Genomic DNA, 15943 nt, shown 5'->3' on the forward strand with positions numbered 1-15943 from the left:
CCACCGGCGCTGTCGCTAGCAGACGCTCCGGAGCTGGAGGCGGCCGCGGTGGGTATCGCCATGCAATTGCGCTGTCGTCTGCTGCAATGCACGAATCTCGTACGGTCCATATTGTTGTATGGCGTTCGACAACTGCTTTTTAAATGTAATTCTGTCTAGGACGTATCACTGGAGCAACAGTATTATGAAGCTAATTTACTCCATGCGGCAGCATTTCAGACTGTAAACAAAACTACGTGATTGGCTACATGAGCATTTTAGCGGTGTCTGGATTCATAACACAGGTTATTCGGGGAGTTTTAAAAGTAGACTGCCATGACGCACCATACTTTATCACACACCTCTTCAAAGCGCTGGTCCACGTTTAACGACCGGCCACCACTTCTGATGCTCTGCGAAATGAGAAAAATGTTCCGGTGTGTTCTGTTTACATGCATTTCTACGGGTCGCCCGAACTCGCACCCCCACATGTTTCGCGGTGTTTTAAAAATACTTCGCCTCCGTAATGAGATTTCACACTTCCACGATCTATACCAGGGCGTTCATGGCTGCTCTGTACCGAATAACGACATCATAGATGACCCGTGAAATTATAAAACTGCTTTGGAATATTTCGCTTCCATGTATTCCTATAGCCGCTAACCCTACTTTTCACCCCCAGTGGGCTGCCGCGCCGTGAGCGCCCCCTTTGTTTGTAAACACGGTGTTGGTCTATAGACCAACACCGATCTGTGACGTAAGCACGATGCGGTGGCGCTTCTGTCGCTAGCGTGGTCCGACTGGGGGTGAAAAGTAGGGTTAACACCCATAGGAATACAGGAAAGTGAAAGATTTCAAAACAGTTTTCTCATTTCACAGGGCACATACGATGTCGTTATTTAGCACAGAGCAACCATGAACATCCTAAAATAGATCGTGAAAGTATGAAGTCTCATTACCGAGGCGAAGTATTTTTAAAACACCGCGAAACGTACGGGGGTGCGAGTTGAGAGGGCGACCCATAGAAATACATGTAGACACAACTTATCGCAACATTGTGCCCCGTTCAGCAGCGTTGAACCCTTCTCATTCTTTGTGAACGTCTTGTACGACGCCCCCATGTCATGTTGCATGACACACTACAATCTCTTGCAACTAAATGCAAGTTTGACGACTTGCGGGACCGCTCACAGCACGATAAACTGACCGCGCACAGTTGCAGACGACCATGCATCACCAGCGCTGTCGCCAGCAGACGCTCCGGAGCTGGAGGCGGCCGCGGTGGGTATCGCTAGCTGCGCTGTCGTCTGCTGCAATGCGCGAATCTCGTCTGGTCTATATTGTCGTATGGCGTTTGTCAACTGCTTTTTAAATGTAATTCTGTCTAGGAAGTATCACTGTAGCGAGAGTATTATCAAGCTTATTTACCCTATGCGGCAGCATATCAGACTGTAAGCAAAACTGCGCGATTCGCTACACCTTGCAGCTTGCATTTTGGCGGCGTCTGGAAACACAGATTATTCGGGGAGTTTTTAAAGTAGACTGCCTCCGTAATGACACACCATACTTTATCACACACTTCTACAAAGCGCGGGTCAACGGCCACCACTTCTGATGCTCTGCGAGATGAGAAAAATGCTCCGATAAGTTGTGTTTACATGTATTTCTACGGGTCGCCGTCCCAACCCGCACCCCCACATAATTCGCGGTATTTTAAAAATACTTCGCCTCGGTAATGAGATTTCATATTTTGACGATCTGTTGTAGGATGTTCATAGTTGCTTCGTACCGAATAACGACATCACAGGTGTCCCGTGAAATGAGAAAACTGCTTTGGAATATTTCGATTCCATGTATTCCTATGGGCGCTAACCCTATTTTTCACCCCCAGTCGGCTGCGACGCCGCGAGCGCCCCCTTTGTTTGTAAACACGGTGTTGGTCTATACGCGATGCGCAAAACGCCGACAACGCCGCCTGTGCCAAAGCCGCAAAGCGTAGGCGGTCTCGGTCGGGCGCTGTTCATGTCAGCCTCTATGCGCACGCGTCGTGTTTTCGTCTTTGGTCGTGGTTTAACAGACATAACGCCGTTGTCAACCTTTGTCCCGGAACAATTGCTGCGCAGTTGGTTTAATAAAACCTTGCCAGGAAAACGTTTCTATAAGTTTCCAGTGACCACGAGAACGACGTCGGCCGTACGTGAATCACGGTTTTTCGACGCAGAAAGCAAGCAGTCGCACCGAATGACGTTTGTTCAGGTTAAGGTCATTTTTTCGGCGTAGTGCTACACGACCAAAGCTAATGCCATTTCCAAAGTATGGTAACTGCTATTGACATGCAAATGTTGGTGCGCCTTCAATATGTGGCGAAGATGACTGCGCTGTAAACGAAAGCAGCCTTTAAATTGACATTCATGTATTGCATGCCTTGAAACCAACCTGTTGATTAGGACTATCAATTACGAAGTCAGCGGCAGTGTCGGCGGCGTTTGTTTACGAAAGGGCACGGAAGGTGCGCACGTCTGCGCTCGACTGCGAAACGCGTACGAGTTTCAACAACGCTTAAAATTTGCGCGCTAAAGCGAGTGTCAAGAGCAACACGTAAAATAGGAAGTATCTAGTGTACTGTCCGACGGCGCTTTTATAGAACCTTCGAGTATTGCCACACCAAGCAACATACTTCAGCCCCGGTGACTCCCGTACGTTTTCCCCTGATCGTTCGCTCGGCGTATTAAACGCTGGAATTTAGTTCTCGCTTTTTTTTCGCCGTAGTGGAAAGATTGATGTTTAAAATGTTCGATTGCATAACGGTTTTGCCAGAATCGCTGAAGAAAATTTTTACCGGTAATTTTTCGATCAATGCGTGCGCCCGTTTTTAAGTAGTCCGATGGTGGAAACCATGAGCAGCGACCGCGATGACGACTGGTGGTCGACAAAAAAGACGTACCGAAAACAAATATAACTTTCACTCGCCAGGCAGTAATCAGACATTGTTTGCTTAAAGTAACGTCCTTTTCAGTTTCACACTCAATGCTGTTACGGCACAATCACGCACGCCCTTCTCTACGAAAGTTTTAGTGGGCACTGTCATTGCTTCATTCACGAAATTGTAAACACTGGCGCCATCTAGTAGCAAAATCTGAAAGCATATACCTCTCGCAGTTCGAAAGAAGGGGTGTTTTTTTTTTTTTTTTGGGTGCACTGAAGAGAGCGCAAAATATAATAAATTATGGCAAACACTCCTAGAAGAAAAAAGAACAATGTGCAGTTACGAAAATCAGCGATATTTTGCTTGCATGTAGTCACGTGGGAGTTTACACTGAAAGTACTAGGGTTTCTCCGCTAGATAGCGCCTCTGTTGTTTTTATGCGATTTTCAATGGCAAATTAAAATTTTAAAGCCTCTTTTCTTTGATATTGTACTGCTCGATCAGTACTGTATGAGGCAAGATCTCTTCATCTCCACCATAATCTCATGACACATTTCGGCCAGTGTTCTGTCCTTTTAAGGTCCGTCGAAAAATGTCCGAGCTTGGCCTCATCAAGAAAGCATATGGAAAATTCGTAACGCTTGCACACATCGGATACCGCGAGCTTACAGCAACGACACTGCCCGCGAAAGCGGCCGACGACGGCACTCTGGCCGTGTGCTAGGCCCTAGTCGTCGCTATGCCTAAACGCCTAAACGGTTTCGCATCAAAGCCGTAGCTGGAGGCGCTTTGGAAATGGTAAATTTCATATTCATAAAACTGCCTTAGTATCAGTTCAATTGTCTCACAAATTGTCTTACACTAAACGGAAGGTGTAACTTCGGCGACGCCCTAGCAGCGGAGAACGAAATCGGATGAGCTGCGTCACACCGGCGGCCGCTGCTGACAGCAGAAAATTGCTTGTATTGCAGTTGTCACCTCATCCAAAATCTCGTTAAATAACAGCAATTGTCAGTAAAGATATTTTTTTGTTCCTTAATCAAATTAAGCGCTTATTATTCGAGATCAACAAAGCATGCTTTTTTGAAGAAGAAATTCGCCGTGTCGGCGCCGACGGGCCGTGACACGGACCCGCGCTGGCTGCGGGTTGGCTGGCAGCGATGGGTGCCAGGTTTTTTTTTTCTTTGTTTTTTTTACGATGGTAGTACTTAATGCAAGCGGCACGTTTGTAGTTTATTTTGGGTGTACCTTCTCACCGAGTCTCTGGTGTCGAGATAACACATTTCCTCGTTGATCTCATTCGGATGAGTACCTCAAACTCATTCGATATCTAATGTCGTTTTCATCGAATGTCATTATATTTTCTCGTGTAGCAGCAAACAAATATAATTTTGAACGAACGTCATTCGATGGAAAAGGTATTAAATTTGCTGTGTGGCAGGGCTGAGTGATAACTATGTTTTCAGTGTTTTCTGCTTGTCATTGCACCTTCCGTGAACACTTCTCGTGGTTGTCTCCGCTGTCGGAGTATACAATACGCATTAGATTTATGAAATGCTTAGCCTGGCAATATTTAGGGCATTGACATCGCACAGCACACTGTTGCATTTTGCGTTTCGCCTCCACCTAAACGCGGGTGGCGCGGTCGACTTCAGTCCCGATAACTCGACCTTCCTCAGTAGCCTGAGCCGCCGGCAGGTTATTGAACAGACATTTTCTAATATGCGTTTTGAAACTTGCCATGCAATCACTTTGAAGACTAGCGCCAGTGTTCCTGTTGGCTGGCAAGATCACGAAAACATCACATGCCGCTGCACTTGATATTCAGTGTAAAGGTTTTAGAGCTTGTTATAAAGCGCGCTGTAATTTTGCAGTTGGGCGCGAGCGTCATATAAATGAGATGATGCTACAATAATAAAATAGGATATAAAGTTTAAATCTAATATGTTATTGGCTAACCTGTGATGCAGCTTTTCAGATATTGCCTCTACAGATATCTCACTCCACCATGAAATTATCTATCCGATCTACCTTTTTGACGACGCAATACGTGAAATCCATCCTGTACAGGCAGTGGTAAAGCGCAAGTATGAAAAATCTCAACTCTTGCTACAGGAGCTCAATATGCGCTATTTTTCTGATGCTCAGAATGCTGGTTTGCAAGCTCGCTGGCTTTTCCTGCGGTCGCACCGGTACGAAACCACTCGCAGTTTCGAAAACGCTGCCTAGTTTGCTGAAGCAATTGATTGCATGTAAACGAAGCAAACGTGTAACATAAAGCAAAGAAAGAACATTGGTTCATAGGTCAAGGAATTGACGAATTAACGTGGCGTTGTAATGAAAGCGGGACACTCAAAATGAGCTCCACTTCGTACGCAACCTTGTTGACGTCAGTCTGCAGGAGACACTTGATGCATATGGAGGCGATGTAGTTTCAGACGGCCGTGATATCGAACACATGTCCACTATTATAAAGGGCGATCCCCTTGCGCACACTGTCACCGCGGAACTGCCCGCGAGACGCGCACAAACGGCAGATCGCAGGCGCGCACCACGGCCACGCTTGCCGCATGAGGCCCGCCTCGGGTTCCGACGCCCGCCGCTACGCGGCTTTCAGTGGCCAAACTATAGGCGCCCCGAAAGCAGGAGCCAACAGTTGAGAAAGGGAGAGAGAAGGCCCAGGTGCTTATCGCCGGAGATTCTAACATGAACAGGTGCAAGCGAGACATCTTGGAACGTGTAAATGTGATAAGAGAGTGTTGGTTGGAGCCTTCCCAGGGAGAACAATGAGGGCAGTGCTGAAAGAGAGTAAACATAGGCTGTTGAAGAATTCCGCAGAGCGCAGTATGGTAATAGTAGCCGCGGGGCTAAACGATGTCCTAAATGGTGACGCTGCAGGAGTGGTGGAAAGTTTAGCTAAGGGAGTTGACGAGATCAGGGAGATAGCACAGCGAACGCAGATAGTTGTATGCACAGTACCAGAGGTGCTACGATTGAACGGAAAGCTGGAAAAGGAAGTGGAGACAGTTAATCAGGACGTAAGAAATTAAGCCTGGAGAAGCGTTTCGAAGTAGTTGAGGTAAACAGGGAGGTACATAAAGCAGGTTTTGGTAGGGCCTTTCAGCGAGATGGCATTCATTTTAACAGAAGGGAGGGAGCAAAGATCGGCTGGCAACTATCAGGCAGGGCTGTAGCTTTTTAGGGGGTCCGCTAGGACTCCGTGCACAGAATCAGTTAGAAGTGAAGCAGGAGAAAGTGTAATAATGGAGGCTGAGCCCCAAAAAATGGCAAAGAGTAGGTCGAGAAAGAAAAGTACAAAAAAGAAATTTAACACTGGGATCAGCTACATAAACATGCAAGGAGGTAGAAAAAGAGCGAAATGGCTAGAGATAGAACAGCAGTTGAAGGATGACAAAATAGGTGTGTACGCTCTTTGCGAGTCTCATCTCAGGGATCTAGAAGATCCGCAGTTTATAGAAGGCTACGTCTGGGAAGGGTGCAACAGAACGAGAACGGAAAAAAAGGGTGGAGGGGTAGGTATGTTGATACACCAGGGAACAAATTGGCAAAGAATTAAATCCTCTTGTAAAGAACATGTCTGGGTTTCAGGAACAATTGCCGGCATAAGGACATGGCTATTGGTAGTTTATTTAGAAACAGGACATCAATGCAGGCAAGAAAACAAGGATTTTGTTGAATATCTCAGTGACGATATAAACCAGTTTGGAAACGGGGCCAATATCATTCTACTAGGGGACATGAACGGCCACATCGACGATCTGGATGGATACACGGATTGTAACGGGAAGCTAATGCTAGATTTCTGTGAGCGACACGATCTAGTTATAGTAAATAGAGAAACACAATGTGAAGGCCAAATCACGTGGGAATTCCGCAATAGGCAGACGACCATTGACTATTGTCTAATGTCGCAGGAAATTTATAGCAAGTTCAGAAAAATGGAAATAGACGAAGAAGGGGAGTGTAGTCTGGGAAGTGATCATAAACGTATTAGTCTGCAGATGGGGACCTTGATGAAAAGAGAAATGGAATTTAGACAACACGTAAACTCAAAATTAAACGACGATCAAATAGTGTAGATAGCAGCAGACATAGAGTAAGCAATAGAGAAAAGCCCCATGGAAGACTGGGATTATGAACAGCTAGAACTACTCATTTGGAGGAAAATTAAGGAGGTTAAAGTAGCAAACCGCTGGAATGGAAAGAGGAAGCCACGGAGCTGGTGGAATAAGGAAATCAGGGAAGCTATTGAACAACGACGGGCTGCTTCAAGGGAACATCGAGCGGCAAAGAAAGCACAGGTATCTCAGGAGGAAATCGACCAAAACTGGGAATCATATCGACAAAAGAAACTTCAGGTGCAGGCCCTCGTCCAAAGTAAAATAAGGCAGTCCACCGATCGCTGAATGGCTGACATACACGATGCCTCTAGAGGCGGAGCAAGAAATTTCTGGAACCATATAAGCTGGCTAGGGAAGAAGCATCAAAGCAAGCAGGATCGGATTCAAGACAACGAGGGAAATTGTTTAAAGGGAGACAACGCCGTGAACTACATTACATCAGTTATAGCCGAGTCATTTAAGAGCGACGATAGGGTAATCTCCGCAAATCAGGAAGCAGCACAAGGTTGCAGAATACAAAGCAGCTTAGAACTGACCAATCTAAACTGGAAAAAGGCAGAAAAAAATATTCCTAAAAACACATCTACAGGAATAGATGGAATTCCGATCAAGCTGATTAATGAACTCGGTCCAAAAAGTAAGGAAACGTTGTTAAAAGCTTTGGAAACAGTCATAGCGAATAAGCAAATTCCGGACAGCTGGCGGCAGAGTAAAATGAATTTGATTTATAAAGTGAAAGGAGACAGGATGCACATAAAATCCTACAGGCCGATTACCATAACATCTCTTACGTACAGGTTAGCCATGCAGGCGGTGAAATTAAAGGTGCAAGCATGGGTTGAAAGTAACAAGTTACTCGGAGAACTTCAGAACGGCTTTAGAAATGGTAGGCGCTTAGATGATAGCCTGTTCGTGCTTACCCAATACATCGAAATATCTAGAGTGGAAAATAGACCTTTGTATGTGGCCTTGCTGGACATAAACGGGGCGTACGACAACGTAAGCAGGGAACTCCTGTGGAACATAATAAAAGAAGAATGTATCGGTTATGAGATAATAGAGTTCCTACAGGAAATATACCGGGATAAGAAAGTATAAATTACGTGGGAAGGGATAAGAAGTACGGAGGATGTCAAAGTATGCAAAGGATTAAGACAAGGCTGTCCTCTATCATCGGTGCTGTTCATGCTTTATAATATAAACCTGGAACGGAGGATACAAGACAGTAACCTAGGTTTTAACCTGTCATATAGATTAGGTGGAAAGGCGGTAGAGCAGCGCCTCCCCGGTTTGATGTATGCAGACGATATTGTGCTGCTAGCTGAGAGTCTGGAAGAATTGCTAACTCTAGTTAAGTATTGCGGAGACGAAGGGGACGCTCTAGGCTTCAGTTTCAGCGCAGTTAAGTCGGGTCTGATGATTTTCAACGGCTCAACTGATCAGGGTCGTAAAATACAAGGCCATGAAATACCTAGAGTAGCAGAATATAAATATGTGGGGGTATGGGTAAACAAAGGATTGGCATACATTGGAAAGCATGAACAATCACTTAAGGCCAAAGGGCGAAGGAATGCCGGGATAATGAAGCATAAGGTATTGTGCGGATAAAATAGGTATGAGGTTTTGAGGGGTATTTGGAAAGGAATTATGGTGTCCGGACTTACTTTCGGAAATGCGGTTTTGTGCCTAAAATCAGAGGTACAGTCGACATTATAAATAAATCAGAGATCCGTTGGACGATTAGCACTAGGTGCCCACGTCAAAACTACAAATGAGGCGGTACAGGGAGATATGGGCTGGGCATCTTTCGAAGCACGGGAAGCTCAGAGTAAAATATTATATCAGGAACGCCTGAGGAAATTGGACAGTAACAGATGGGCAGCTAAGGTATTTAAATACCTGTACCTAAAAAGCGTTGACTCACAATGGAGGAAAAGGACTAGGAAACTAACTAGTAAGTATGCTAGTCACAAGGACGGAGAAATAAAGAGCATTAAGCAACAGGTGAAAAACATAGAAGGTAAAAATTGGATAAATTCGATGGAAAAGAAACAGAGTGTGGAATTATACCGAAAGTGGAAAATGCAGATCAGGAAGGAAGCTTTCTTTGATAACTCAAGAGGCAGTGCCCTACTTTTTGATGCTAGATCAGGGTGCCTTAGAACACGCAGCTACAAAAAGAATTTTAACAAGGGAGATGACGCATGTGCTGTATGTGGTAATTCCAGTGAAACAATTGACCATATTATACTCGAATGTAATGGTATCCATCCGTAAGTTAATGCAGGCGCAATCACTGTTCCTGAAGCTCTGGGGTTTAGAGATAACAGTGGCCTGGTGAATAAACCGGCGGTGGAAACTAGCAAAAAACGACTAGAAGATTGGTGGCTTAAAAGCAGAGAAGTGACATAGGGTAGTAATGTAGGAACAAAAATTTAATAAATAGAATGATGGTTTAGTTAACCATTCTAAATCAACAATTAGTATATAGGGAGAAAAATGAGCATGATAGCTACTGTTACCACCCCGTTTCAAAGGGGACGCTCCTATATTCCATCCATCCATCCTTCCATAGGCGCTGCGCATGGCGTATAGACAAGCGCCATGTTTGTAAACAAAGGTGGCGCTGCGATCGGCAGCGACATAGGGTGTAGGCAAAAACGCGCGTGCCTACACTGCGCCAAGCGACGCTGCCTTCGAAACCAGTTTGCGCGTGCGGATATTCTGAAGCGTAAGCTTCACTTGTGCATAGAAATAGTTTGGTTTATGCCTGGAGAGTGCAGTTCAAGCACTTTTGCAGTCGATTACTGCTGGAATTACCCGGCAAGGAGCTGCATTGGCTTCCTTCTCGGCGACTTCAACATCCCGCCATCGCGCAGTTATGGTGGGCGTGACTGAATAAGATAAATGAAAACGATAAAGCTGGATGTATAAGACAAAATAATAGTCAAAGCTATTCTACGCCCAGGCTTAGCATGAAAGGAGGACAAAGATCTGAATGACTGGAAGTGTTTTATTATGACGACTCTTTTGATGCACTTTTTCTGCTCCAAGCCACTCTAAGAACAATATTACCGACAACTATATATTTATAGGGAACTAGAAATTATGTTTATAGCTCACTGTACCTGCAACTTAACTGACAGAATTTCATCGAATGAGTACTCAATCTTTTAGTTCTTTGTAACATAATCGCCTATAGTGCGCAGCCAAGTTGTTCTATTGCTGTCTGTTTCATAGTAGTCACATTAGGGTCATTCACTGGTTAATATTGTGGAAGACGCTAACAAAAAAAAAGATGCGGCTCACAAATGAAAGATGCAGCTCACAATATATATATGAAGGCTTTTAAGAATACTCTCAAGTATTCTCATTGCTCTACAGGACAGGTACGTGAGCGCAAATGCAATGTTATCCACGATCGCTTGCAGCAAAATTTAGGAGATCTGCTGACCTTTTTAGTATACTTGGAACATTTTTAATTGAAATGCGCGTCATCTTATTCTGCTCATTTTGCCCCCCTCATAGCCGACTCAACTTCGAGACACTAAGCTCTATACGCCATATATGCCATACTTAAATATCCTGCTCGATCAGAGCTAGGCTATGCGTGGATATTTAATTCGTTCATCAAGTTCCTCCCAAAGAAAATTTCATAATCGAAGAAATAACGTTGCGCGACTTTGCATGGATCCTAACAATGTGTACTCGCTTTCTAGGACCTGTGATGAAGTGTCACACGTTTAAACTCGCGAAAGCGAAAACACAGAAAAGCTACTTCACAGTCAGGGCCGTTACGGCATGCCGGAGTGACCATTCAAGGTATATATACATATATATATATGTATATATATATATATATATATATATATATATATATATATATGTATATATATATATACATATATATATACATATATATATATATAACTGCAGCTACCTCCACAGCAGCTTTTGTGTCCGTTTTTATACAAACATATACAAGGGCAACAAAGCAGGTGCATGGGATGTCACAGCTCAGCTTTCCCACCTTCGATTAAGATCATAGGCACACAAAATATCGCGGCAAAAATTCTTATGACTTAATTGATAGTATATACAGCAAAACATGCATGAGTTGCAGGCGTTTGCTGCTGCGTTAATCATCGCACGGCCGAAAAGCAACCAGAGAAATTAAAGTTGGAAACGAACTGATCAAGTTTCAATCCAGAAGCGCAACACACGTTAGCCGCGGAGGCTATCTGTCGCCGAAGGGTCTACTTGTCGCGGTTGATGCCGCTGCCCTTCGCTCTCATCTTTATCCGACCGCAAGAAACATGTGGAAACAAGTGCCATTTTATTTTTGGGCCTCGTGGCGCAACCAACCGCACCACAGCTTGCAGGAATATCGGTAATTATGCTCGAAAACACAGCAAGTGAAGCGCATCCAATGCAGACGGTGCGGGCTTTTGCCTACACCCCGAAAGTCACTGCTGTCGCAAACGCCACCGATTCTCCTCTGACGTCAGGGGCTGACGCTAGTGGTGGCGCTACGATCGGCAGCGACAAGCGCCGAAGTTGACAGTTGACAGCCGTGTAGTGCGGACGCGTGTTCCATCGCTCCTCTGATTGCACGTGACTACCGGAAACGGACGGACTGGCGACAGCGGAGCTTCCGAAGCGTCAAATAGATGCGTTCTTTCTTTTATAGGGAGAGAGGGAGAGAGAAGGCCCAGGTGCTTATCACAGGAGATTCTAACATGAACAGGTGCAAGCGAGATATCTTGGAATGTGTAAGGGGTGATAAGAGAGTGTTGGTTGGAGCCTTCCCAGGGAGAACAATGAGGGTAGTGCTAAAAGAGAGTAAAAATAGGCTGTTGAAGAATTCCGCAGAGCGCAGTATGGTAATAGTAGCCGCGGGGCTAAACGATATCCTAAATGGTGACGCTGCAGGAGTGGTGGAAAGTTTAGCTAAGGGAGTTGACGAGATCAGGGAGATCGCACAGCAGACGCAGATAGTTGAATGCACAGTACCAGAGGTGCTAGGATTGAACGGAAAGATGGAAAAGGACGTGGTGACAGTTAACCAGGACATAAGAAAGTTAAGCCTGGAGAAGCGTTTCGAAGTGGTTGAGGTAAACAGGGAGGTACATAAAGCAGGTTTTGGTAGGGCTTTTCAGCGAGATGGCATTCATTTTAACAGAAGGGTGGGAGCAAAGATCGGCTGGCGCCTGGCAGGCAGGGCTTTAGCTTTTTTAGGGGGTCCGCGAGGACTCCGTGCACAGTGGGAGTTAGAAGTGAAGCAGAAGAAAGAGTAATAATGGAGGCTGAGCCCCCAAAAATGGCAAAGAGTAGGTCGAGAAAGAAAAGTACAAAAAAGAAATTTAACACTAGGTTCAGCTACATTAAAATGCAAGGAGGTAGAAAAAGAGCGAAATGGCTAGAGATAGAACAGCAGTTGAAGGATGACAAAATAGGTGTGTACGCTCTTTGCGAGACTCATCTCAGGGATCTAGAAGATCCGCCGTTTATAGAAGGCTACGTCTGGGAAGGGTGCAACAGAACGAGAACAGAAAAAAAGGGTGGAGGGGTAGGTATGTTGATACACCAGGGAACAAATTGGCAAAGAATTAAATCATCTTGTAAAGAGCATATCTGGGTTTCAGGAACAATTGCCGGCATAAGGACATGGCTAGGGGTAGTTTATTTAGGAACAGGACATCAATGCAGGCAAGGAACAGGGATCTTGTTGAATGTCTCAGTGACGATATAAGCCAGTTTGGAAACGGGGCCAATATTATTCTACTGGGGGACATGAACGGCCATATCGACGATCTGGATGGATACACGGATTGTAACGGCAAGCTAATGCTAGATTTCTGTGAGCGACACGATCTAGTTATAGTAAATAGAGAAACAAAATGTGAAGGCCAAATCACGTGGGAATTCCGCAACAGGCAGACGACCATTGACTATTGTCTAATGTCGCAGGAAATTTATAGCAAGGTCACAAAAATGGAAATAGACGAAGAAGGGGAGTGTAGTCTGGGAAGTGATCATAAACGTATTAGTCTGCAGATGGGGCCCTTGATGAAAAGAGAAATGGAACTTAGACAAAACGTAAACGCAAAATTAAACGACGATCAAATAGCGCAGATAGCAGCAGACATAGAGGAAGCAATAGAGAAATGCCCCATGGAAGACTGGGATTATGAACAGGTAGAACTACTCATAAGGAGGAAAATTAAGGAGGTTAAAGTAGCAAACCGCTGGAATGGAAAGAGGAAGCCACGGAGCTGGTGGAATAAAGAAATCAGGGAAGCTATTGAACAACGACGGGCTGTTTCAAGGGAACACCGAGTGGCAAAGACAGCACAGGTATCTGAGGAGGAAATCGACCAAAAATGGGAATCATGTCGACAAAAAAAACTTCAGCTGCAGGCCCTCGTCCAAAGTAAAATAAGACTGACCACCGATCGCTGGATGGCTGATATACACGATGCCTCTAGAGGCGGAGCAAGAAAATTCTGGAGCCATATAAGCTGGCTAGGGAAGAAGAATCAAAGAAAGCAGGATCGGATTCAAGATAACGAGGGAAATTGATTAAAGGGAGATAACGCAGTGAGCTACATTACATCAGTTATAGCCGAGTCATTTAAGAGTGACGATAGCGTAATCTCCGCAAATCAGGAAGCAACACAAGGTAGCAGAATACAAAGCAGCTTAGAACTGACCAATCTAAACTGGAAAAAGGCAGAAAAAAATATTCCTAAAAACACATCTACAGGAATAGATGGATTTCCGATCAAGCTGATTAATGACCTCGGTCCAAAAAGTAAGGAAACGTTGGTAAAAGCTCTGGAAACAGTCATAACGAATAAGCAAATTCCGGACAGCTGGCGGCAGAGTAAAATGAATTTGATTTATAAAGGGAAAGGAGACAGTATGCACATAAAATCCTACAGGCCGATTACCATAACATCTGTTATGTACAGGTTAGCCATGCAGGCGGTGAAATTAAAGGTGCAAGCATGGGTTGAAAGTAACAAGATACTCGGAAAACTTCAGAACGGCTTTAGAAATGGTAGGTGCTTAGATGATAGCCTGTCCGTGCCTACCCAATGCATCGAAATATCTAGAGTGGAAAATAGACCTTTGTATTTGGCCTTCCTAGACATAAACGGGGCGTACGACAACGTAAGCAGGGAACTCCTGTGGAACATATTAAAAGAAGAAGGTATCGGTTATGAGGTAATAGAGTTCCTACAGGAAATATATCGGGATAACAAAGTAGAAATTACGTGGGAAGGGATAAGAAGTACGGAGGATGTCAAAGTATGCAAAGGATTAAGACAAGGCTGTCCTTTATCACCGGTGCTGTTCATGCTTTATATGATAAACCTGGAACGGAGGATACAAGACAGTAACCTAGGTTTTAACCTGTCATATAGATTAGGTGGAAAGGCGGTAGAGCAGCGCCTCCCCGGTTTGATGTATGCAGACGATATTGTGCTGCTAGCTGAGAGTCTGGAAGAATTGCTAACTCTAGTTAAGTATTGCGGAGACGAAGGGGACGCTCTAGGCTTCAGTTTCAGCGCAGTTAAGTCGGGTCTGATGATTTTCAACGGCTCAACTGATCAGGGTCTTAAAATACAAGGCCTTGAAATACCTAGAGTAGCAGAATATAAATATCTGGGGGTATGGGTAAACAAAGGATTGGCATACATTGGAAAGCATGAGCCATCACATAATGCCAAAGGGCGAAGGAATGCCGGGATAATGAAGCATAAGGCATTGTGGGGATACAATAGGTATGAGGTTTTGGGGGGTATTTGGAAAGGAATTATGGTGCCCGGACTTACTTTCGGAAATGCTGTTTTGTGCCTAAAATCAGAGGTACAGTCGACATTAAAAACAAATCAGAGATCTGTTGGACGGTTAGCACTAGGTGCCCACGTCAAAACTACAAATGAGGCGGTACAGGGAGATATGGGCTGGGCATCTTTCGAAGCACGGGAAGCTCAGAGTAAAATATTATATCAGGAACGCCTGAGGAAATTGGACAGTAACAGATGGGCAGCTAAGGTATTTAAATACCTGTACCTAAAAAGCGTTGACTCACAATGGAGAAAAAGAACTAGGAAACTAACTAGTAAGTATGCTAGTCACAAGGACGGAGAAATAAAGAGCATTAAGCAACAGGTGAAAAACATAGAAGGATAAATTCGATGGAAAAGTAACAGAGTGTGGAATTATACCTAAAGTGGAAAATGCATTTCAGGAAGGAAGATTTCTTTGATAACTCAAGAGGCAGTGCCCTACGTTTTGAAGCTAGATCAGGGTGCCTTAGAACACGCAGCTACAAAAAGAAATTTAACAATGAAGATGACGCATGTGCGGTATGTGGTAACTCCAGTGAAACAATTGACCATATTATTCTGGAATTTAATGGTATCCATCCGGAAGTTAATGCAGGCGCAATCACTGTTCCTGAAGCTCTGGGGTTTAGAGATAACAGTGGCCGGGTGAATAAACCGGCGGTGGAAACTAGCAAAAAACCACTGCAAGATTGGTGGCTGAGAAGCAGAGAAGTGACATAATATTTGTAATGTAGGAACAAAATTTAATAAATAGAATGATGGTTTAGTTAACAATTCTAAATCAATAATTAAGATATAGGGAGAAAAATGAGCATGATAGCTACGGCTACCACCCCGTTTCAAAGGGGACGCTCCTATATTCCATCCATCCATCCACAAGGGGTGTAGGCAAAAACGCAGCGTGCCTACACTGCGCCAAGCGACGCCGCCTTCTAAACCAGTTCGCGCGTGCAAATATTCTGAAGCTTGTGCGTAGAAATAGTTTATGTTCAGCACTTTACTAGCCAATTACTGCTGGAATTAGCTGGCTAAGAACG

The sequence above is a fragment of the Amblyomma maculatum genome, chromosome 1, assembly GCF_055883805.1.
Source record: "Amblyomma maculatum isolate TAMU_Amacu chromosome 1, ASM5588380v1, whole genome shotgun sequence".
In the NCBI taxonomy this organism is placed as follows: domain Eukaryota; kingdom Metazoa; phylum Arthropoda; class Arachnida; order Ixodida; family Ixodidae; genus Amblyomma; species Amblyomma maculatum.